The sequence below is a fragment of the Zalophus californianus genome, chromosome 1, assembly GCF_009762305.2.
Source record: "Zalophus californianus isolate mZalCal1 chromosome 1, mZalCal1.pri.v2, whole genome shotgun sequence".
Lineage (NCBI taxonomy): Eukaryota > Metazoa > Chordata > Mammalia > Carnivora > Otariidae > Zalophus > Zalophus californianus.
Genome location: NC_045595.1, coordinates 3,637,088 through 3,650,702, shown reverse-complemented (window position 1 = coordinate 3,650,702; position 13,615 = coordinate 3,637,088). Strand labels below are relative to the sequence as shown.

The 13,615-nt window shown below is 50.6% G+C and overlaps 1 protein-coding gene across 5 annotated transcripts in view; it reads right to left on the bottom strand.

Moving 5' to 3' along the window:
* KDM4B (lysine demethylase 4B) overlaps positions 1–13,615 on the bottom strand; it is a 133,967-nt gene that overhangs the window by 111,370 nt on the left and 8,982 nt on the right. The window contains exon 1 of one of the 5 annotated variants that reach the window (XM_027584578.2): positions 2,642–2,683. The exons of 3 other annotated variants lie outside the window; for them this stretch is intronic. The gene's annotated coding sequence lies outside the window, so the exon portion shown is untranslated. Of the gene's footprint in view, positions 1–2,641; positions 2,684–13,615 lie in introns of those variants that run through there. One more of the 5 variants, XM_027584586.2, reaches the window with a different exon arrangement.

Here is a 13,615-nt window from a genome sequence, read left to right as displayed (position 1 = left end):
GTTTAAAGAGAAAAAAATACACATAACCCAAAGAGAAGAGCACCCACACTCCTACAAAAATGAAAGCATATGCAGTCAATGACCAGGAGAACCTTGGCCAAGATGCCAGAGATGGTTCTCTCGGGGGGGGGGGGGGGGCAGGGGGGGGAGTCTGGGGACATCTGTAATTCACACAGACTTCTGTCTTTAGTCATAATACTCATACCGACTTTTATAAAAATAAGGTAGAGCCCACCTCGTGAGCTGTACCTGATACCCAGAGGTGCTGTCCCTCCAGCAGCCCCACTGGCCATCATGGAGACAAGGGAACCAATCTCAGGGGAAAGAAGCGAAGCGTCCTGGGATTAAGCCATCACCAAAGTGATTACAGTACCCTCTCTCTACCTAATTCAAATTTAAAATACCTAGCCAAACTGGAGCCTTCATACACCGCTGGCAGGACCGCAAAAACGGTGCAGCCACGTTGGAAAACAATTTGGCAGTTTCTTCGAGTGTTAAACAGGGGGTCTCTCTATGACCAGCAATTCCACTCCAAGGTATCTACTGAAGAGAAATGAAAACAAGCGTGCACACAAAAACCACCACAGGAGTGTTCATCTCGTGCATTATAGGCATTAGTCATAGTGGCCAAACAGTGGAAACAATCCAAGTGCACATCAGTGGGTGAGCGGATACACACAGCGTGTGCACTTGCACTCGGGAGCGTCCCTCGGCCGCGAACAGGGGCGAGGCGCGCCCACACGCTGCCCCGGGGACAGACCCCGAGCCCACGACGCTCAGGGAGGGAACCGGACACAGAGGGCCACATGGGGTGGGAGTCCATGCGAGTGACATGTGCAGAACAGGCTCATCCGCAGTTGGGAAACAGCTGAGTGGTTGTTGGGGCTGTCAGAGGAGGGGAATGGGCAGGACTATTGGAAAGGTACGGGGTTTCCTTGTCGGGTGGTGGTGAAGTTCTGAAATCACACGGTGGTGATCAGTTTATCACCGCAGAGATATACTAACGACCACAGAATTTGTACACTCTAAAAGGGTGAAGGTATGACGTGGGAATTCTACTTAAAAAAGCTGCTATTAATTAAAAAAAAAAAAAAAAAAAGATACCAAGCCAGAAAATGAACGCATCAGAGCTCCCCAAAGATTGATCACCACTGTGATGCTGTTCTGAAGCTTCGACTGAATGCATCCAGAACACCGAGGCCACCCGAGTCATTACCCCCTAGTTCCCTGGCCTGGTGCCATCCTGACACAGCCAAGCAGGCCACCCTCTTGGCTCTCACAAAAGGGGTCGGTTAATTACCAGGTCACAACTTCCCCACCACCACCACCACCGGCCTTCCCAGATCGGTCTCTAGGCTGAGTACCAGGCACGCCTTAAAGACCAAAGACCTGCCTGCCTGCGAGTGGGCGTGACATGCTGACCCAGATCTGAAATCCTGTGACAGGATCAGAGCCACAAACCAGTCAGCTTAGATGGGGCAAGGGAGAAGAGGCCAAAACCACGGGCAGGGTGATGACAGAGTCGGGGCCTTCCCAAGCCCGAGCCTGAGATGCTAGAGCCTCACAAATACTTTTGGGTGCGACAGCCCTAAGAGGGCTATGACGCATTAATTTCAGCGAGTGTGCGGAGGAATGGGCAAAAGACGGGCGCCATGCAGGCAGAGCGACATGTGAGCGTCCTTGATAATCGAGTGAACTTAATCTTGAGGAAGCTCAGTTCAAGTGGAATCAGCAGAGACTTGCTTCCAATAATACTGGAAATTCTGATAAGTTAAGATGCTTATGATAAGACCTAGAGCAGCCACTAGAAGATACTTCAAAAAATGCAGTGGAAAAATCATTAAAGGAATTAAAACATTACACTAGAAAATATGCACTTAATGCAAAAGGCGGCAGTAAAGGAGAGGAACCAAAGGCAGGAGGTGAAAAACAAAAGGAAAATCACAGACGTAAATCCAACTATATCAATAATGACATTAAATGTGGATGGAGGGGCGCCCGGGTGGCTCAGTCGCTTAAGCATCTGCCTTCGGCTCAGGTCATGATCCCAGCGTCCTGAGATCAAGCCCCACATCGGGCTCTCTGCTCAGCGGGGAGTCTGCTTCTCTCTCTCCCGTTCCCCCTGCTCGTGCTTGCTCTGTCAAATAATTAAATAAAATCTTCTTCAAAATAGAATAAATAAAAGTTTTTAAAAAATGTGGATGGATTAAACAGTCCAACCAAAAGACAAAGACTGTCCTATGGTCAGGAACAAGATAAGGATGTCCACTCTCACCATTGTTATTATTAAACATACTACCGGAAGTCCCAGCCTCAGCAATCAAACAACAAAAAGAGATAAAGGGCATATGAATCAGTAAGGAAGAAGTAGAACTTTCACTTTTTGCAGATGACATAATACTCTATATAGAAAACCCAAGGGCACCTGGGTGGCTCAGTGGGTTAAGCATCTGTCTGAGGCTCAGGTCATGATCTCAGGGTCCTGTGATCGAGTGCTGTGTCAGGCTTCTTGCTCAGCAAGGAGTCTGCTTCTCCTCTCCCTCTCCTTCTGCCCCTCCCCCCACTCATTTTCTCTCTCTCTCTCTCTCTCTCAAATAAACTCTTTTTAAAAAATTAAAAAAAAAAAAAAAAAGAGGGGCACCTGAGTGGCTCAGTCGTTAGGCGTCTGCCTTCGGCTCAGGTCGTGATCCCGGGGTCCAGGAATCAAGCCCCACATCGGGCTCCCTGCTCCGCGGGAAGCCTGCTTCTCCCTCTCCCACTTCCCTTGCTTGTGTGTGCACCTCTCTCGCTGTGTCTCTCTCTGTCAAATAAATAAATAAAATCTTAAAAAAAAATACAAAAGACTCCACCAAAAAATTGCTAGAACTGATACATGAATTCAGTAAAGCTGCAAGATACAAAATCAACGTACAGAAATCTGCTGCATTTCTACATGCCAAAAATGAAGCAGCAGAAAGAGAAATTAAGGAATCAATCCCATTTACAACTGCACGCAAAAATAATAAGATACCTAGGAACAAACCTAAACAAAGAGGTAAAATATTTGTACTCTGAAAACTACAGAACACTTATGAAAAAATTGAAGATGACACAAATAGAAAGACATTCCATGCTCATGGATTCGAAGAACAAACACTGAGAAAATGTCTATACTACCCAAAGCAATCTACACATTTAATGCAATCCCTATCAAAATACCACCGGCATTTTTCACAGAGCTGGAACAAACAATCCTAAAATTTGTATGGAATCACAAAAGACCCCAAATAGCCAAAGGAATGTTGAAAAAGAAAACCAAAGCTGGTGGCACCACAATTCCAGACTTCAAGTTATATTACAAAGCTGTAATAATCAAAACAGTACGGTACTGGCACAAAAACAGACACACAGACCAACAGAACAGAATAGAAAACCCAGAAATGGACCCAAAACTATACGGTCAACTAATCTTCAACAAAGCAGGAAAGGCAGTCTCTTCAACAAACGGTGTTGGGAAAACTGGACAGCCACATGCAGAAGAATGAAACGACCAGTTTCTCACACCATACACAAAAATAAACTCAAAATGGATGAAAGACCCCCAGGGTGATGCATGACACCATAAATATCCTAGAGAACACAGGCAGTAACCTCTTTGACCTTGGCTGTAGCAACTTCATACTAGACATGTCTCCAAAGGCAAGGGAAGCAAAAGCAAAAATAAACTATTGGGATTTCATCAAAATAAAAAGCTTCGGGGAACTGGGTGGCTCAGTGGGTTGAGCATCTGACTCTTTGATTTCAGCTCAGGTCATGATCTCGGGATCCTCCCGCGTCAGGCTCCCCACTCAGCAGGGAGTCTGCTTCTCTCCCTCTGCCCCTCCCCCACCCTACTCACAAGTGTATGCAGGCGCACACATGCACTCTCTCTCTCTCTAAAAATTAATAAAATCTTTAAAAAATAGTAATAAAAATAAATAAAATTAAAAGCTTCTGCACAGCAAAGGAAACAAAACTAAAAGACAACCTAGGGAATAGGAGAAGATATTCACAAACGATATATTCAATAAAGAGTTAGTAGCCAAAATATATAAAGAACATATTAAACTCAACACCCAAAAAATGAATAATCGAATTAAAAAATAGGCAGAAGACATGCTCAGACATTTTTCCAAAGATGACATACAGATGGCCAACAGACATATGAAAAGATGCGTACCACCACTTATCGTCAGGGAAATGCAAATCAAAACTACGATATCACCTCACACTTGTCAGAAGAGTTCAAATCAACAACACAAGAAACAACAGATGTTGGCGAGGATGCGGGGAAAGGGAAACCCTCTTACACTGTTGGTGGGAATGCAAGCTGCTGCAGCCACTGTGGGAAACAGTAGGGAGGTTCCTCAAAAAGTTAAAAATAGAAACAGGTATTTACCCAAAGGATGCAACATACTGATTCAAAAGGATACGTGCACCCTGATGTTTATAGCAACACTATCAATAATAGCCAAACTATGGAAACAGACCAAGTGTGTGTCCACCCATGAATGGATAAAGAAGATGTGATATTGGGGTGCCTGGGTAGCTCAGTCGTTAAGCATCTGCCTTCGGCTCAGGTCATGTTCCCAGGGTCCCGGGATAGAGCCCCGCATGGGGCTCCCTGCTCGGCAGGAAGCCTGCAGAGCAGTGTCCCCTGCTCAGCGGGAAGCCTGCTTCTCCCTCTCCCACTCCCCCTGCTTGTGTGTTCCCTCTCTCTGTGTGTCTCTGTCAAATAAATAAAAATCTTTTTAAAAAATGTGATATATAGATACCTATATATATATATAATAGAATATTATCCACCCACAAAAAAAAGAATGAAATCCTGCCATTTGCAACGACGTGGATGGAGCCAGAGTGTATTATGCTAAGTGAAAGAAGTCAGTCAGAGAAAGACAAATGCCATATGCTTTCACTCATATGTGGAGTTTAAGAAACAAAAAAAGTGAGCAAAGGGGAAAAAGAAAGCGGCAAACCAAGAAACAGACTCCTAACTACAGAGAACACACTGATGGTCACCAGAGGGGAGGTTTGGGCGGGGGGGGGGGGGGAAATAGGTGATGGAAATTAAAGAGCGTACTTGTGATGAACACTGGGTGATGTATGGAAGTGTCGAAGCACTAAATTCTAAACCTGAAACTAATATTACACTGTATGTTAACTAACTGGAACTCAAATAAAAACTTTAAAAAAAGACAGAGATTGTCAAACTGGAAAAAACAAAAACAAAACGGGACCCAACTATATGCTGTCTATAGGAGACACTCTTTAGATTCAAAGATATAAGCAGGCTGCAAATAAAAGGATGGAAAAAGGGATAGCATGCAAATATCAACTGTAAGAAAACTGGAGTGATTATACTAATCACACAACATCGCTTTAAAACAAAAATGTTAGGGGCGCCTGGGTGGCTCAGTCGTCAAGCGTCTGCCTTCGGCTCAGGTCATGGTCCCAGGGTCCTGGGATCGAGCCCCGCATGGGGCTCCCTGCTCTGCAGGAAGCCTGCTTCTCCCTCTCCCTCTGCCTGCCTCTCTGCCTGCTTGTGCGCTCTCTCTCTCTCTCTCTCTCTCTATCTCTCTCTCTCTCAAATACATAAGTAAAATCTTTATAAAAAAATAAATAAGGGGAGCCTGGGTGGCTCAGTCGTCAAGCGTCTGCCTTCGGCTCAGGTCATGGTCCCAGGGTCCTGGGATCGAGCCCCGCATGGGGCTCCCTGCTCTGCGGGAAGCCTGCTTCTCCCTCTCCCACTCCCCCCTGCTTGTCCTCCCTCTCTCGCTGTGTCTCTGTCAAATAAATAAATAAAATCTTTAGAAAGAAAGAAAGAAAGAGAAAGAAAGAGAAATTTGGGGATTTACAAATATGTGGAAATTAAAAAACTTAATTTTTAATTAAATGTTTTTAATTAAATTAAAATTAATTTTAACTTTTTTTTAAAACATTTTTTTATTTATTCAAGAGAGCGCATGCGCGCAACAGAGAGAAAGGGAGAGTCAGGTAGACTGCCCGCTGAGCACGGAGCCCGATGTGGGGCTCAATCCCACAACCCTGAGATCATGACCTGAGCTGAAACCAAGAGTCGGAGGCTTAACCGACTGTGCCACCCAGGCGCCCCCCCCAAAAAAACATACTCTTAAATAACCAATGGATAAAAGAAGTAATCACAAGCAAAATTAGAGAACACTTTGAGGCGAATGAATATGAAGACACGCTAAACCAAAACTTACAGAACACAGGGAAGCAACACTTAGAGGGAAAGGCACAGCTGCCTATAGGAAAAGAAGCAAGCTCGCAAATCAATAATCAAGACTTGTACCTTACACCAGAAGAAGAGCAAACTAAACCTAAAGCAACCGGTAAGAAGGAAATAATAAAGATCAGAGCAGAAATGAACAGAGTAAGAGAAAACCAACTAAAGCAGGAGTCAGTTCCATGAAAAGATCAACAAAATTAATAAACCTCTAAGGAGAGTGCTCAAGAAAGAAAGGATTCAGGTTGCTAAAATCAGGAATGAAAGATGAGACACTATCACTACCACCCACCTTATAGAAATACAAAGGATTATAAAATAATATTGGCATGGAAAGCTACTGAGCAGTAAAAAGCAATGAACTACTGATACAGGCAACAACTTGGATCCCCAAAGGCGACACATGATGGACGATTCCATAACGTTCTGGAAATGACTAGATTATAGAGAAGAACAGATCGATGGTTGCGGGGACCTGGGGGTGGGAGTGGGGAGTAACTCCTAAGGGAAAGCACAAGCAAGCTCGTTCGTGTTGATGGGACAGCTCTGTATCTTGAGTGTGAAGGGGGTTACACAAATCCATGCAGCTGATGTCACTAAGACATACAAAAAGTGAGCACAGGATAAAACTGGTAGAATCCCAGTAAGGCCCAGGGTATACTATGCCAATGTCAATTTCCTAGTCTTGACAATGCACTGTGGTTATAGTAAATTATCACCACTGGGGGAAGATGGGTGAAGAGTACATGAGACCTCTTTGAACCATTTTTTAAAAGACTTTGTTTATTTATTTGAGAGAGAGAAAGAGCACAAGCCGGGGGAGGGAAGGGGCAGAGAGGGAGGGAGAAGCAGACTCCCTGCTGAGTGCAGAGCCCAACATGGGGCTCGATCCTACGACCCTGAGATCATGGCCTGAACCAAAGGCAGACACTTAACCGACTGCTTAACCGACTGGGCCACCCAGGAGCCCCTCTTTGTACCATTTTTGCGACTTCTTGGGAGTCTGTTAACTCTTGGAAAATAAAAAGTTTTTAAAAATTTTTTAAATATTTCGCACGGATGGCAGGATGGAAGGGCAGACTGTCATATGGGTTGATGGTTTGGGGCTGGGTGATGGGGACAAGCGGGTTCTTTATCCTATTCCGTCTACCTCAGTATGTGTTCCAAGTCTCCATAATAAAAAGCTTAAAATATAAATGCATGGCCACTAACAAGGGCCTTCTCCATCCAGACTTACAAACACCCTTCAAACTGAACCATCATCAAGACTGCAGCCCCTTTTGCCCGATATGATCCCAGAAACAATGGCCAGAGAGGCCACCAGAGCTGCCTGGGGGTTTCACAACATAGACCCTAAAGAGACGCAGGACGGTCTGAATGCCACCTTGAATAATGTATTCCAAGTGGCACGTGAGATCTGCCTAATACGCATGATCTCTAAAATAAGCTCTGCCCGACGCCAGGCTCTCACTTCCCATACAGCATTTCTCCTCCAGCCAAGGCAACAAGTCCTGCCAGGACCCACCCCGCCCCCCAGGCCCTCATTCCAGAGCAGAAACCTGAACTGCTCGTGGGCAGGGGATTTTTGCAAAGCTTTCGGAGTCTTGCATTCTGCGGGAGGTTTCTCCTTTTCAGAGCCCCCATTTCCAGGTGAAAATGATCTGCTCTCACACCAAGGTCTCAACTCTTCCTAAACAAGAAAATTTAGGGCGCCTGGGTGGTTCAGTCAGTTGAGGGTCTGCCTCCGGCTCAGATGATGATCCAGGGGTCCTGGGATCAAGCCCTGCATCAGGCTCCTTGCTCAGCGGGGAGTCTGCTTCTCCCTCTCCCTCTGCCCCTGCCCATGCTCTCTCACTCACTCACTCTCTCAAATAAAGAAAGACAATCTTAACACAAAAATGTCTAAGGGAGAACAATCAAGAAAAGGAAGACTGGTTGACCCCACCAACGGGATGAGCTCATATGGCCCAACCTTGCCCAGTCATCCTGGGAGAAGCAAGAACCAGCACCACCACCCCCCCCCCCAGTAGCTTCCACTCTGGGCCCAGCATCCAAATAGGGACAAGCCCATTCATGGAGCACTGTGCCAACCGTCCCCCATGTACAAACTCCTCCAATGACAACAATCTTCTCAGGTAGGTACCCTTATGTTACCTATCACCAATAAGGAAAATGAGGCCCAGAGAGGTTAAGCGACTTGGGAGGAAGGGTGGAGCCGGGGTTGGAAACCAGCTGTTCCGACCTGGCAGTCGGCACTGATTCCTCTTTCCCACACATCCACTCCACTCGTGAGGCCTCACTGGTCCACTGCCTCCCAAATTCCCCCCAAGTCCAGTCCTCCCTGCCCCCAGACCAGACCACACTGTCAGGGCTCGCCTGGATGACCGCTGGAGTTCCCTCCCTGCTTTTACTCCTGACAGCCACCAGAAGGGTCTCTGAAAATACATAAATCTCTGCCTTCATCATTACCTCCCCAGGCTTCTCCCTGCCCTTAATGGGGTCTGGCTTACGGCAGTTTAAGCGGCCGAGCCACTCGGCCTGGCCTCTCTGAACCTCACGGCCTACAGCTCTCCTGCCAGCTCATCATGTTCCAGCTACATGGGACCCCTTCCAATCCTCAAACATGCCAAGCTCATTTCCGCCTCAGGACCTTTGCACGTACTATTTGTTCTTCCACTTGGAACTTCTTGTTCCAGATCTCCTCAAGGTTGGCACCTCCTAGTCATTCAGATCTCTGCCCAAATGTCACCTCCCTGGAGCGGATTCCTGTCCGCCCAGTTAAAGCAGCATCACCCCTTGTACCTCCCAGTCAAATCACTCCCTCGCTTCAGCACCCAGGAGCCATCTCTTCCTTGCTGGCTACTTAGCACCCAGCCTGGCACAGTGAGCATGGAGATGTCTGGCAGGCCACCAGGGCTGTGGTGTGCCTTTGTTGTCTTCTACAAAGTTGGGGCTGGAGGAGTCAGCTCAACTTAAGCACTGAGGCTCCTACTGGGTGGCCGGGGTTGAGAGCCCCCCCCCCCCCCCGCCGAGCGCATCTTAATGTACCCCACCCCGTTTACCTCTAGCAAGGAGAGTACGCGAGGATGCCAAGGCCCAGACAGGTGGCACCATTTGCCCCAGGTTAGTGGCAGAACAGGTTTGGGAGCTGGGGGTCCCATGCTCAGTGCTGGCTCTAGACCCAGGCCAAGTCTGGAGGATGAGATGCTGCTCTCCCCCAAAATCCCCTGGAGAGGTCTTCCTGAGTGCCTGGACTGGTAGGGACTGCTGTACGCGGTGAGGACAGCTATGGGACCCCCGCCCAGGCTCCTCTCCGGGTCCCACGGCCACCACTGCTCCAGGCCAGCCTCACGCAGGAGCCAGCAAGGGGCTGTGCACCTCAGGGTGCAAGGCCGGCGTTTAGGGGACCAACCAGAGCTGGGAAGGCTCCCTTTTACGCTATGGGACTGTTCAACGGCCAGGGTGGAAATCCCAAATGCAGACACACGGAGGCAAAGGGCAGAGGGTTCTGGCAGTTTCCGGAGAACCCCTGCCAGGCCTTCCTCCACGGGCCCAGGCCGAGTCCCCAGGAACAGCTCTGGCCTGGGGGCTGGACGCTCTCGCCAGCCAAGGGGAGCGTGGGGCTCTCTCGGGTCCGGTTCAGCCGAGCAGCGGGGGCATCTCAGGAAGCCCTGCCCTCTGGAGAGCCCGCTCCGACCTCACCCCTCCTCAGTGCTGGGGGCCAGGCCCGTGCCCAAGCCCTCCACCCATCCTGACCACGCTGAGCTCCGGGCACCCAGCCTACGTGACAGGACCCCTACAGGTCCATGCAGCCAGTCCCCACCAGGGACCCCAGCCTCCCCAACTACCACCTCAGCCCTCAGGGCAAGCAGGAAGTCCTATCAGCCCCAAACTGATGGCTGGACCCCAGGAGCACAGAGGGACCCTCACAAAGTCCACCGGGCTGCACACACACACCTCAGATGCTCACAGGGACTATAGAACACCTTGCCTGTTTTGGTTTTGTCTCGAAGGCACTGTTGAGTTCGCTACCATGAAGACGAGCTACGTTTATAATAAAGACCCTTCCGGCAGGCTTGTTGGGAAAACAGCCATGTGACTCGGCTGACCCTAACGTTCCCAGGCCTTCTTTTGGTTAAAGGCTAAGTTATTTAATACAGGGCGACCTGGGGCTTCACGGTGCAGGTGCTGGAACCCAGTGTCACAGGGGCCACACCAAGGACACCTGTGCCTGAGCCGTGGCAGCCAAGGGGCACCAAGCCTCACCAAGCGCTGTTCACGTCCAGGGCTGCTCTGCAAAATCCACAGGCTCACCCCGAGCCCTCACGCGGGCCCGAGGAGCACCGTTTGGCCCAGGAGGCTAGTTTTCCAGGCTGGCGGCTCCAAGTTCATTTTTATGGCAGCCCCAAGTTCACTGGAGGAGAAAATCCAATGAGGCATGTGGAACAGGCCACAGGACTCCGAGTTCTGGCCTGGCTGCCTCCGGTCCCCCCAGCGTCCCCGGGGAACAGCGCCCTTGCTTCCTGGTCCATAAATCCCCAGCCAAACCCTCCTACCTGCCCCATTAAAATAAAGAAGCTCCAGAGGAAGAAAAAACAAACATTTTCAAGGTGCCTTCTAATAACCTTGACTGTTCCTTAACTCCCTTCCCAGCATAAATACAGAACAGTGGTGTGAAAACCATGGGCAACTCTGGAATGGAAAGTGGTTTTAGAAACTTCAGTTGCAATACCTTGATGCACGGGCAATGAAAGACAGAAGTGCAGAGAAAAGCTGTTACTGTGATCGACCGAAGGCTCTCGAGGCCGGGCCCGTCATTCTCTGTGGGGCCAACCTGGGCACCATGGGGAACGGAGTGGCATCCCGCCCCCACTCGCAGCGACCACAGACGTCACCCAGGCACCAGCCAGCACATACCCCTGGGAGCACAGCTGCCCTGGGGTAGGAACTATTCCACGAATGGATTGTCAGGTATCGACTCAGTTCATTTCACCCACCCTTGAAGCAGAGACCTTCTCTGTCATCCCCATTTTGGAGGTAAGGACACAGACCCAGGTCAGGCGCATGGGTACAAGCCTCGGGCTGCTCATCCCACTCGGCTCTCCTGCCTTGAGACCTCAGGCCGTTTAAGATGGTCTGCAGCTAGGGGGTACAATTTCCCAGCCACGCTACTACACGAGTCTCTCTCCTGGGTTCTCCCACGGCCAAAGCAGTGTTCCAAGTTCCTGCAAGGCCCTCCGGGAAGCAGCTCGAGCTCTAAGCTCACGGCTCCCCAGGACAGCCAGCATCCATACCACACATGCCCTGCCCTGGGCTTAGCCACCAGGACTCATCGGCCCTCGCAGCCGGGATGAGGTCGTTCTAGGCGCCTGTCAAACATGAGAGGCAGCATTGCAGGGGTGCACAGGAAGGGTCGGGACCACGGCCGTGGGGCCCAACACCCCAGAGGGAGAGGCAGCACCACGGGCCAGGGTGGCTCAGCCACTGCATCTCAAGAGCCCGGATTTCGGCTGTTTCCACTTCCCCACAGCACCCCGATACAGGGCCCTTCCCGAGGCAGGCTGTCCTGACCTCTGGGTCAGGCCCACAGCCTCCTCCTCTTCCTCCTCCTCCTCCTCCTCCAAACACTGGCTTGATTTCTACCACCTCCATGAGAGGCTCAGGGCCTCCCCTGGGCCCCCACAAAGGGCTCTCCCTTGGCCGCACCCACCTGCGGTGGGTCAGCGCCCTCCCGCTCTCACCCCTCAGCGGCCACAGCCGGTGTATGCTGGCTCGGTCTCGTCTCTCCAGCTAGAGGCGGACAGCTCCAGAACTTCAGATGGACCAGGAAGGTGGGCAGGAACAGGAGGCGGATGGAAGGGCCCAGTCTCCACTAAGCACCAGGTACCACCACAGCTAGCGTCCCTGACCCCACCACGGCGGGTGGGGTCAGCTCATCCAGGGACTGAGGTCCCCCCAAAGAACCGGCCCGTGGGGGGCCAGCACTAAGCGTGAGATACAGCCAGCACGCTGAAGCCTCAGTACCAACGGAACAAAACAAAACACAAAGGAGTGTAAAATAACTCGGTAACTATTTTTATAGTGATCGCATGTTAAAACGTTAACATTTTGGGGCGCCTGCGTGGCTCAGTCGTTAAGCATCTGCCTTCGGCTCAGGTCATGATCCCAGGTCCTGGGATCGAGCCCCGCATCGGGCTCCTTGCTTGGCGGGAAGCCTGCTTCTCCCTCTCCCACTCCCCCTGCTTGTGTTCCCTCTCTCGCTGTCTCCCTCTCTGTCAAATAATAAAATTTCAACAACAACAAAAAAAGTTAACACTTCGGGTATATGAGGTTCAATAAAAATACATCAGTCAAATCAATTTCATCTGTTTCCTTTTACCTTCCAATGTGGCTACTAGAGAAACTGCACTTACACAGGGGCCTGCTTTGCGTCTTTACTGGACGGCGCTGCCTTGGGAAAGACATGTTTTCATGTCTCACATTTAGCTCACTGAGGCTTTAGGAGTCCGTTTTTGTATATGGCGTGAGGCGGGGGACCAACTTTGTCACCGGACATTCGGGGAGTGTTCACACATGTACCCGCAGGGCGTCCTCCCATGAGCTCGGGACACCCCGGCTCACGGGTAGCCTCTGCCAGGGGGCCGGAAGGGCACACACACGCGGGCGGGTGTCACTGTCCCCACAGGGAAGGTGCCAGCCAGGCACGCAGGAGGAGGTGGGGCTGTCCGGCTGCGTGCTGCTGCGAAGCCACGCCCCTCGAGGCCCTCCCCCTCCCTGGAGAGCCCAGCTGCATTTCTGAATCGCCCAGGGTGGTGATGCCACCACCCCTGGAGGGTAAAGGGGCAGCCACTTACCTCTTTAACTCGGGGAGGTGGGGGAATACCTGGGCAGGAACCGAGGTCCCCTTGCAACTCACGGGCTAGTGGGCTTCATGGGGCCCCATAAGGGCTAAGTGGACACTTAGCTCCACGGTTGCTGCCTTCTAAGAGACAACTCACAACCCCGTAAGGCCGGGGCCAGGAGGACCAGGAAAGGAAAGTGGCCCAAAGGAGGCAGCTCACTTTAAAAGCTGCTGGCCAGACTTGGGGGGGGGGGTGTCTCCCAGAAAGGAGGGCATGAGTAGGGCTTCTCCGGAGCCACATGAAGCTCCCAGGGAGGCCCACTCAGGCTTGGAAAATGAACGGCCAACCAGGCCAGCAGGAACCAGGACACCCCTTTCTAGCCTAAGCCCTGGCGGACTCCGGGCAGGGAGGCCCCAGGCCTACCGACCAGGAGGTGAACCTACAGGACACAGGAAATGGATAAGCCAGAGCCATAAGGGCCAGGGCCACGCTGCTCCATGGAACA